At 41.3% G+C, this 11576-nt stretch overlaps 1 long non-coding RNA gene across 1 annotated transcript; it reads left to right on the top strand.

The window, feature by feature from the left end:
* Positions 1–4977: 4977 nt before the first annotated feature.
* LOC127536744 (uncharacterized) lies at positions 4978–11081 on the top strand. The gene is made up of 5 exons (XR_007945878.1): positions 4978–5091; positions 5461–5511; positions 7568–7640; positions 7752–7984; positions 10839–11081. It is a non-coding gene; the product is annotated as an uncharacterized LOC127536744 (long non-coding RNA).
* Positions 11082–11576: the final 495 nt, after the last annotated feature.

The raw sequence follows: 11576 nt of genomic DNA, 5'->3' as shown, positions 1-11576 counted from the left end.
GGGTGCAGAACGGCATCACTTTACTTTACTTTGTAGGCAGGATGTTGGCCTCTCTGGAGGTCTGCGCTCTAGTTCAAAATGTGTTGTTTCTCTGACATGGCAAAGGTTTGTAGACCCCTACTGGATGTGTTGCTGCTCATCTTAATAGAGCCGGACTCAATAAACCTTCAGCGATTACTGCCCGTTCCACAAGTGTTCTCGACTCATTAACTAACGAGGAAAACTGAAGAGCAATGTTTAGTAATTAAAATAGTTCTTTTTTCAGAGATTACTGACCTTCTGTGAGAATATTTAAGACTACAATCTGGTCATTTTGGCAAAGAAGCTTCTGAACTACTGCCATGCACAGTTTGAGAATTTATAGCATTGCTTTAGTAATATCTATGCACACAACCATCCAACATGATGGATGGTTTTTTTTTGTTGCATTCACTGTTTTAGCAGGAACACTACCTGATTGTGACATTTCCATTTGCAAATGTTTTCAGAGAAGCCTTTTCACACAGTCCAGCGCTACTTTCCACTTCTAAAGGTGTGGTTGTTTACTCATTTCTCTATGGGGACAGAGATCCAGGAAATGAAATCACAATAAAGCCCACATCCATTAGTCCTAATGCACTAATGACTACAACAAATTTCATTTCCATTTCCAAGGCTGAGAAAAACATGCAGTGGCACCGGTGAAGCACAGAGTGATAAGATAATTGTTGTGTAGAGCTGATGGGAACACAATGAGTATCAAAAGGCTCAGTTTTTGATAAGAGACAGGAAAGAGAAGGGCCCTCGACATGCACGTATGACGAATGGCAATTAGATTTTAAAGCATCAGAAACGTATATAAAACATTTTAATCTTGCATTCAGTGTCCCTTCTCTGTCAGTGAAGGCACACTTGACAGCTCTGTGTCTCACATAACATTCCTGAAGAATGTTCTTCATGAATAGTGTTGAAGACATAGAATACTGATGGACAGAGCGGACACTCATACAGCAAGAACAAGCCACAAATTTAATCCCTATAGCATCCGCGTTGGCTGATCTCTGTCTTTTCTTCTACATGGAAGCAAGGACAAACAGCAAATTGGATACATATTTATTGATTTATTTCTAAAGCCTGAACCTTCAAGTATTAAAGTAATGAATAATGAATAAAATCAATGTGGAAATCCTCAAGGAAGGATTGAGTGTTTATTTCACTCATGATATTTCCTCTGGCATATTAAAAACACCGTGTGGACATGTTAACGAGGTGAAAAATTTGATTTTCAGTTTGTCTTTATGAATCATTGTGCTCACTGTAAATATTCTACTCACTCCTTATGCTGATGTTTTATTATTGTCCACAGCTGCTGCCAGTATAACAAACCAGTGACAAGAAAAGTGGCTCATGTTTTCAACTGTATTTAATCATATCTTCACCGTTTCTCCAATACTGACGGAGAAGGACTCCAGACACACAAAGTCCAAAAAGACCACCAATGCCACAGTCAAACATGAGGGTGGAAGTGAGAATTTTTTTATTCAGTGGACCAAGTAACCTTGTCAGCGTACAGTATAATGTACCTACTTTACAAAGCACTCCTGACCATATGAGCTTGACATACACCCCCTGTCAAAAGTTTTAAGACACTGTCTCATTCAAATAAAGTAGAACCTGTCCCACAACTTTTGACAGGGGGTGTATTTCATCATATGGATGTGATCAGGGCAGGACTCTGATCATACATGTAAAGTTTCAGGCAGATTGGAGCATGTTCAGGGCATTTACACAGCATTTGAAATTTCATGGCGAAGGATCAAAATTCCAGAGGCCGCCATGGACACGCCCTTTGACTTTGGAAAAAGATTTTAATAACTTTGGATCATTAAGGCCTCCTGTATGTACTGGCCCAATTTGAGGTGAATTGGAGTTTCCCCCTAGGAGGAGTTCACTGTAGAAAAAAATGAAAAATGGGCAAAATCTGACATTCAACGCAAAATAGCTCACTTCCTGTTGGGTTTGGAATGTGGCTGTCATTGACTTTTTTGTTCAGCCTGGTGTGCTGCATATGTGTACCAAATTTGGTAGATACACCCCCTGTCAAAAGTTTTAGGACAGGTTCTACTTTATTTGAATGAGAAAGTGTCCTAAAACTTTTGACGGGGGGTGTATCTAGATGTACATTCACTGGCCACTTGTAAAAGGTTGGACTTCTTTTGCCTTCAGAACTGTCTTCATTCTTGGTGGCATACGTTCAACGAGGTGTTGGAACCATTCCTCAAAGATTTTGGTCCATTTTGACATGATGGCATCACACAGCTGCTGCAGATTTGTCAGCTGAACATCCATGATGCTGTGGTATCTGATCTGTTATATGTATTACCTAATAAGTTAGTAGTATAGAATCTGTTTTGTTTGTTCTAGTATCTGATATGAGTTGTTTGTTATATGTAGTGTCTGCTCTGGTGTTTATGACCACAGATGGAATCTGCATTATATTCAACCCATGCCATGGGAAAGTGTTCTCCTGTTTACAGAGCCCTGTTGGAGGTGTTTTTATGAGGGTTCTTCTGTCTAAAATACTGATTTAGGGATTCTTCAGCTGTTGTAGACAAGGGGGTTTGTTTGAGGATGCTCTCTGCTTTCCCCATATGGTAGGCAATAAAGAACCATTTGTTTTAACCCCTCCTATATGTTGAAAACCTATAAAAGTGATCGCTGGCTATTGTCAAGCAAGGAGGATTCAATTGGCCGGCTCCTTCCAGGCAGGTTCTGTCTGTACTGATGCTGCTCTTTCTTTTATAAAATACTTTTAAAGAAAGTCAGTGTCACGGACATTTTCTCCTTCACCTGCACATCATGGACACCAGAGAGAGGAACAACGACAATGCCAATCTCCCGTTCCACCACATCCTAAAGGTTCTATTGGATTGAGATCTGGTGACTGTGGAGGTCACTGGAGTTCAGTGAACTCATTGTCATGTTCAAGAAACCAGTTTGAGATGACTGAGCTTTGTGACATGGAGCATTATCCTGCTGGAAGTAGCATCAGAAGATGATATACTGTAGTCATAAAGGGATGGACATGGTTAGCAACGATACTCAGGAAGGCTGTGGAGTTTAAACCATGATCAGTTGGTACTAAGGGGTCCAAAGTGTGGCAAGAAAATATCCCCCACACCATTACAGCAGCAGCAGCCTGAACCGTTGATACAAGGCAGGATGGATCCATACTTTATGTTGTTTACACCAAGTTCTGACCATGTGACTGTTGCCTGTCTGTAAACCCTCGAGATGGTTGTGTGTGAAAATCCAGTAGACCAGCAGTTTCTTAAATATTCAGACCAACAATCATGATACTTTCAAAGTCACTTAAATTCCCTTTCTACCCAATTCAGATGCTCGCTTCGAACTCCAGCAAGTCATCTTGACGTCTACATGTCTAAATGCACTGAGTTGCTGCATGTGACTGGCTGATTATTGATTACTATGATTTGTGTTATGCCCATAGGTGTGAATGAGAGTGCGATTGTTTGTCTCTCTGTGTAGTCCTGTGATAGACTGTTACCTGTCCAGGTGTCCCCTGTCTTCTCTCTAAATCAGCTGGGACAGACTCCAGCCCCCAGAGACCCTAATGAGGATTAAACGGTGTATAGAAAATGGATGGATGGATGGAATGATTTGTGTTTACAAGTAACTGAACATGTGTACCTAATAAAGTGGCCAGTGAGTGTATGTTATATGTCATATATATAATTTAATCATACCACTCTTCTAGACTTTCCAAATGGATCACATTGTGTTGGATCTGTTAAATCAGTCTAAAAGATTCATATCTGCATTAGAAAATATCATTTTCATTCAATAGCTGAGCTTTAGGTTCAATTACATTATTAGCTCAGCTAGTGATGATTAAAATTACAGGAAGCTGTTTGATGGCACTCTGCGTCGGTTGATGCGGAATTTACCGTTCTGAAATCCAGATGGCGCTGTGTTAAATGACGGCTGCCCCGCAGTCAGCCCTCTCAGTATTTCAGAAGGATCCTTGGACTGTAATGTTAACTCTTGGTGCTACTCAATCAGGACCTTCAGAGGAAACAAAGTGGTTCTTGTTGTTCCATCTGAGTTTGATATATCAGTAATGTCTTGTCCAAGTGTCCAGCTCCACGCAACAGTTTTTAAGGGCTGTACCCACATTATTCTTAATGTAGAGCCATCACAGTGCACCACATAAACAACTAGAAAAGCACTCGGAGAGCGCATACCTCCACCATGCCGTTTGTCTGTTTGTTTCTGTACAAACAAACTCCGGTGATTACATAACCTCCTGGCGGAGGTAACTAGAAAAGCACTCAGAGAGTGTAGACCTCCGCCAAGGATAGAGAGGAAAACAGGAAACCCATGCAGTAAAGGATCATGAGCTGGAATTGAACCTGTGTCTCTGACACAGTTCTGTTTATGAGTCACATATCCCGGCCTGAGCCTGGGATCTTTCTGCATGGAGTTTGCATGTTCTCCCTGTTCATGCGTGGGTTTTCTCCGGGTACTCCGGCTTCCTCCCACAGTCCAAAAATATGCTGAGGTTAATTGGTTACTCTAAATTGCCCGTAGGTGTGAATGTGAGTGTGATTGTGTGTCTGTATATGTAGCCCTGTGACAGACTGGTGACCTGTCCAGGGTGTCCCCTGCCTTCACCCGAGTCAGCTGGGATAGGCTCCAGCACCCCCCACGAGTGTTAGTGTTAGATATTATTCCCTTGTTGACTCTGCCACTGAACAAATCCCATCCCAACATAATGTTGTTTAAACCTCTACTAAATGTATTGCAAACATATATACATATGTCTAGTTGTTATATCACAGATAAGGTACAATGGGAGGAAAATGAGTCAGGCATGCAAAAAACTTTCCATTCCTGACAGAGACGGTCTGCACCGTACAGGACAGCTGCACTTTAAGACGATCTTCAACCCAACCCTCCCACCCAGCTCCATTCCAGCTGCTGCTCTCCTTTAGCCCAGCCCAGAAAATCACTGATTGTGCCATTATTGTCTTCTACTGTTGTGGTTCAGAACAGAAAAGATCACAAGGAAGATCACAAGGAAGATCACTGGTAAGACGCTGCAATATGTTGCCTTGTTATATTTATGTTTCTATACTTTGCAAATACTTGAAGCAGAAACCTGTTGGTGTTTGTCTAGTTGCATGTTCCGTGATGTTATGATGACGGTGGTCATACTAGTGAAGCACATGCTGGCTCATGTAACACTTTGATGGTGTTCACAAGCTTATGAGTTGTTCTTTCTGCAAAAAGGACATTAAAATCAATTTGCATGATCTCAAGATGTGAATGTATTCATTCGCCATAATGGACAGACTTGCAGCATTTGTATCAAGTGTCATTTGACATTTTTCATATAGTCTGCAAACTGATCAACAGCTTAACTTTCTTCTTTGTTTTCTGTTTTCTGTCAAACATCAGATCAGATCAGGAAAATGCACATCTCTGTGCCTCTCCTCTTCCTCTTCATTGGTAAGCTCACTTCAAAGAACAGAATGGAGGTCTTAATTTTAAAAATGCCAAAATTAAGCAATCGATTTTGTCTGTTTAGACGTACTGTATCATCATGTAAAATGTATGATCGCAGTGGTAAAGAAAGAAGCGTTGGGCGGTTGAGGTTCCTGCTCTGAGAGTCAGGAAGATGCTAACAGTATTTTAGTGGCTACTGTTGCTTCTGTAACAAGCTCATCAATCAGCAGAACAAGCCTTAATCAGATCTGAGAAATTGGATTATATCACTGGTAGCCTATGGCTCTGTTCCACTCTCAGTCCTTACACTCATGTTTTTTTGTGTGTCTTTTTTATTATTTTAATATAACGGAACAACGGAACATCAATATTATTGAGGCAAGAATAGACATTAATATGCAAACAAGAATAACAAGAGTCTGAGTCACTTGAGATTGTCCAACATACTAATAACTGGTTGCCAAGTTTTGAAAAGTAAACTTAATTGATGAGCCAACACGTATCTAATTTTCTCTAAGTGCAATACATTTCCCAATTCTTTTAGCCACATTTCAAAGGCTTCCAGCACAGCAAATATCATCTTCCTGGCCAACAATGTACACAGTGATATAACTTGTGCTTCATGCTTATTTCTTCCCCAGTCCAAGGCAGTCACACCAAACAAAACAGTGAGGGGAGTGCATGGTACACTCCTACCAGTTGCTTTAGTGAGGAAATCAAACACACAGCTCCAGAATGGTTGTAATTTATGGCAAAAATAGAAAAGATGAGACATTGTTCCTTGATCTGTTTTACATTTGATACACATATCGGAGGCATTCTGATAGATCTTTTTTAACTTAGCGGGGGGAAAATATAATCTATAAACAACCTTAAACTGGATAAGAGCATGCCAGGCATTAATAGAACTGCTGTATATGTTCTTAATATAATCTTGCCAAATGTCCTCTGAGATGTCCACTCCCAGTTCTTCCTGGCGTTGAACCCTGAAAGCCTCAGATGGTGGGCTTTGTAAAGTTAATAAAACATTATAGTGACGAGAAACAGCACCTTTAATTTATGGTTCAACAGATATAAAACTATCAAGTGCGGTGTTCTGGGGAATGGATTCATACTGTGAGACACCAGCTCTGAGGAAATGACGAACCTGTAAAAATCTTTAAAAAAAAAAAGGGAATTTGGAAGAATATATTTGACTCGCAATTGTTGAAAAGACACAAGATGTCCATCTATATAAAAATCCTTAAGGGAAGAAATGCCCCTTTCACGCCATGTATTAAATGTCACATCTTCCAGGCCAGGTTTAAAGGCATTATGGAGGATGTTTTTTTTTGTTTAATTTGTCTGATTCACATAAAATGAATATACTGACCTTTAGTGGACTTGTATGTATGGTTTCTAAAAGAATAAAAAAAATAAAAAAATAAACTGTGGACATGGCAGGACCTGAAAAACATCAGCCAATCAATGCGCTCGGACCGAGGCGTTTGCTTTGCTCCCTTTCCTGTCAATCAAAAATCTTCCGGCTCAGGCCTAGTTACGTAGATTACGTACGCCTTGGACTTACGTGTTTTGTGTATGTGTTGCTTTGGTATAGCTTCGTAGTTAGCTGGCGACTTGTTTTGCTCATCTTTTTTTTACATAATGGCAGATAAAGATCCAGGGGGACCCAGCCGTAAAAGACAACTTCACGAGTCCTACGCATGTTTCTGGAGGGGGCGTTTCTTCGTAAATGTTAAGAGGGGGGAGGTTAGAGGGGGGTGAGGGAGAGGTTGTATGTGCGCATGCGCATGCTACGTTCAAAGTCGTAGGAAATTAAATCTCCTCTAATGCCTTTAAAGGCATGATTGTTACATATTGGAGCATCTAGATACCTTTTAGGTGCCTTAATCGTCCTCAGGAGCTGGTTCCAGACTTTTAAAGAATTATGAATCATTAGATTCTTATCATACAGTGTATGACAAGTGTTAAAAGAAATTAAACTGTGCATAAACATCTAAAGAGCATCTTATAAAGCTGACCACATGCTTCATACAAACTATCTGACATTTGATTGCAGGCTCAACCTCTGCCAAAAAGGAAGGAGATTTCGGCATTTTTGAGGCTTGCTTAAAGAACAAAACCAGCCTCAGGTTCAGTCTTCCAGTATCTTCATGAATGACACAATTATGTTGAATTTGCTGTAGGTTTGACAACAAACCCAGTGAGTCTGACATTAATCCCATCATTTGGTCCTTTGGAAGGTTGGAGTGCAAGTATGCAAACTGTACAGACTCTCCACCCTACAACTGTGAATTCCGGACATGGGACGAGGAAAAGCTGGAATCAGAACCCCATGACCAGTGCAAAGTCTTGCTCCCAGACCACAAAAAGCTGTACGGCAGTGTGACCACCAACTACACGTGCATACTGACGAGAAAGGAGAGGACTGAAAAGAAGCTAATCATCATCGACTACAGCATAAGAACAGGAAAACGTGAGTAGAATTTCTATTCAGTACTAAGATAAAATGCAGATCCATCCAATGTCAATAGATAGGGTCATGGAGGGCTGGAGTCTGTCCCAGCTGACTTATGGTGAAGACAGGAGACATCTGGACAGGTAACAGTCTATCACAGGACTACATATAGAGACAAACAATCACACTCACATTCACACCTACAGACAGTTCAGAATCACCAATTAACCTCAGCATGTTTTTGGACTGTGGGAGGAAGCTCGAGAACCTGGAGAAAACCCACGCATGTACAAGGAGAACATGCAAAACTATCTCAGGACACAAACTGGGGATCTTCTAGCTGCAAGGCGACACTGCTAACCACCAACCCACGATGCAACAGATGTGTTAGTAATTTCAAGTAGTAGAAACTGCACAGCAACGTATACGGTATTTTCCTGTTTACTTTCCATCAAGCTTCTGGTTTTGGTGTGGATACTTTTATGTGTAGAACTTACATACAACATACACCAGTCAGGTATAACATCATGAACACCTGTGTTGGTCTCCTTTATGCTGCTAAAACTCCTCTGACTCAGTGGTTCATGGACTCAGGACCTCTAGGGATGGAGACAGTGAATTCTGTGGGTTGCAGGGTGGGACCGACCTACATCAGGCTGATCCTGGAACATCCCACAGATGCTCAGTAAGATTTGGATCTGGGGAGTGTGGAACCTGGGTGAACATCTCTGTCATGTTCCCCGGGTCACTAATGAGCAGTTTTTGTGGTGTGTCGGGGTGCATTGTCCTGCTGAGGGTGGAAACTGGCATCAAGGACTGCTGTTGCTATGGGGGTTGGGGGGTTTCTTAACCTGCAGTGTTTAGGTGGGTGGTGCATGTCAAACATCCACATGAATGTCAGGACTCAAGGTTTCCCAGCAGAAACAAGATGATCGATGATATTCACTTTCACCTGTCAGTGGTCAGAATGTTGATGCTGATCGGTGTATATCTAGTGTGGTTCCTCTGCTGGAAAGTAAGCACTGCTGCTTGGAAATGAAAGATATTTAGGTGACAGTAAAGTAGGATGATGTGTGACTGAAGCTGCTGCCTGGTTGAGTGGAGAGTAAAACCACATCAGGAGGTCTTTGTTGTTTCAAACAAGCTGCTGCTGGAGCAGTTTCCCAGCAGAACGTTGCATTAAAACAAGATGATCGATGATATTCACTTCACCTGTCAGTGGTCAGAATGTTGACGCTGATCGGTGCATGATGCAGTTGAGAGGAGGATGATCTTTCACTACTTTTGGACATTTTATTACAAACTTAAAACCATCTAAAATTCATGTCAGTGGGATCATTTTTACTCATCAAGAGTAAAGAATCAAAATAATCTGATATCATCCATCCATTATTTATAAACCGCTGAATCCTCATTAGGGTCATGGGGGGTGCTGGAGTCTATCCCAGCTGACTCTGGTGAAGGCAGGAGACACCCTGGACAGGTCACCAGTCTGTCACAAGGCTACATATACAGACAAACAATCACACTCACATTCACACCTACGGACAATTTAGAATAATCAGTCATCCTCAGCATATTTTTAGACTGTGGGAGGAAGCTGGAGAACCTGGAGAAAACCCACACATCCAGAACATGCAAACAGAGGATCTTCTCGCTGCAAAACGAAAGTGCTAACCATTACGACACTGTGCAGCCCCAATCTGATATCAGTGCTCCCTAATTTACAGGATGTGTATTCAGTTTTACTGTAGTTTTTACAGTATTTTACCGTATTACAGTACAGGTTCTGAACTATAAAACATAAAACACTGGTTCATCTTCAGAAGATAGGGATCTTTGCTGTCTTAAAAATGCTAAAGGAAATAAATTCAAGAAATTCACAATATTTTGTGGAAGCAACAACTTTTCAGTCAAGCTGTTAAGCATAATTTGTGAACATCTACATTTGCACAGAGTTTAAACTGAGTAACTTCTTCACATGAAGAACAGACGCTGTGGCAACTCTTTGTCCCAATGACTGCAAGAGTTTAAGGACTGGACTCCACTGCAGTTTACACCACTATCATTTATTTTAACATTTGTTCATTTCTTCAGACTACATAAACAAGGTCTCTTTCTTTTGACTGTCAAACTGAGATTCCTAGGAAGTCTGGTAATGTTAAACTTCAATGAACTCTCAACAGAGCTTTCATTCAACTCAACATCTTAAGTCAGATGAACTAAAGGTCTGAAAGTAAAACTTTGCTTTTTTTTAATCAAAATGTGTTACAGCCATAGGCGTCAGTTTAGGGGGGGACGGTGGGGACGTGTCCCCCCCACTTTTTGTCAGGGGTCATTTTGTCTCAAACACGTTCAAATTCTTCACATGTAAGCCGTTGTAAACCCAGTTATTTTCAGTAGTATAGAAAATTCCGACGCTCCTGACCGCACCATCCGCACTCGACCGAGAGTTGCAAGACATGCAGCACACCTTCGTGAGGTTAAAAAAAAAAACAAAAAAAACGCGCAGATGCTAAATTTGCGCCTGTGCCAAGTGGAAGCTCCAACCAGAGGCATGCAGGGGCAAAATTTCGGCCCGGGAGAATTAGTTCTATAGCGGCCCACAGACCCCTCTACCTGCATGTACTGATAGCTCAACAGGTTGAGCCTCTGACTTTGATGCGGTGGTTGTGATTTCAAGCCTAGCTTGTGGCATTTTGCCGCCGTTCTTCGACATTTTCTCAAAGTGCTGTGGTCTCCATCCCCCCCACTTTTAAAAACAAACTGACGCCCTTGGTTACAGCTGTAACTGAAGTATGAAGTTCAGTATCAGCAGCATCACTGCTGATGAAGGAGACTGAGTGTAATCTGTGTGTGTGTTTCTCTTCAGGACATATCAAGGAGTGTCCTGGTGCCACAGGACTACTGCTGCACCAGACTCCAGCCTCACTGTGGCCTGTGGTGACTGTGTCTCTGTGGACAGTCCTGCTTACAGACAGACAGCCGACATGAGCCACTCTACTAACCATCATCACTGGAGGCTTTGACAGAAATGCACTCATACATTTGACACTTTTAAATGTTGTGATTTTTGTTTTTGCATTCCCTCATGGATTAAAAGTGTTGGATCACATCATGGGTTTCATTATTGGTTTGTTTCAAGTTTGCTCGATAAGCACATGTTTGGGTAAATGCTGCGATGTGCACTGCATCACACAGAGAAATGTTTTAAATTCAACATATAAAATATATGTGTGACATTTTAGCTTCCCAACACAAAGCAGCTCCGGTCATCACAGTGGATTTATAATGATATAGTCGGTCATGATGTTTCAGAACAACATTAATCATCACATTTTTAAACGATTGGTGCTCTAAACAGCTACAGATCCATTAAGTCAAAATGAAACAACCTGCTGAACTTATTGGTGCTTGTGACTGATTCACTTCAACATTGCCGTGATAGCTGTTCTGGGCTTCTTGCATTTTTGTCCAGGTCTCACCAGTTCCTGTCGAGTTCCACTGTTGTTCAATACTGTTTGTTTATTAATTTATTAGATTTTTTCTTTGTTTTCGTTGTTGTTTGTTTGTTTGTTGTTTGTCTTATTGATGGGTAATCAGTAGTCGG

Source organism: Acanthochromis polyacanthus, chromosome 13 (genome assembly GCF_021347895.1).
Source record: "Acanthochromis polyacanthus isolate Apoly-LR-REF ecotype Palm Island chromosome 13, KAUST_Apoly_ChrSc, whole genome shotgun sequence".
Taxonomy (NCBI): Eukaryota; Metazoa; Chordata; class Actinopteri; family Pomacentridae; genus Acanthochromis; species Acanthochromis polyacanthus.
This window is presented reverse-complemented; position numbering and strand designations above follow the sequence as displayed.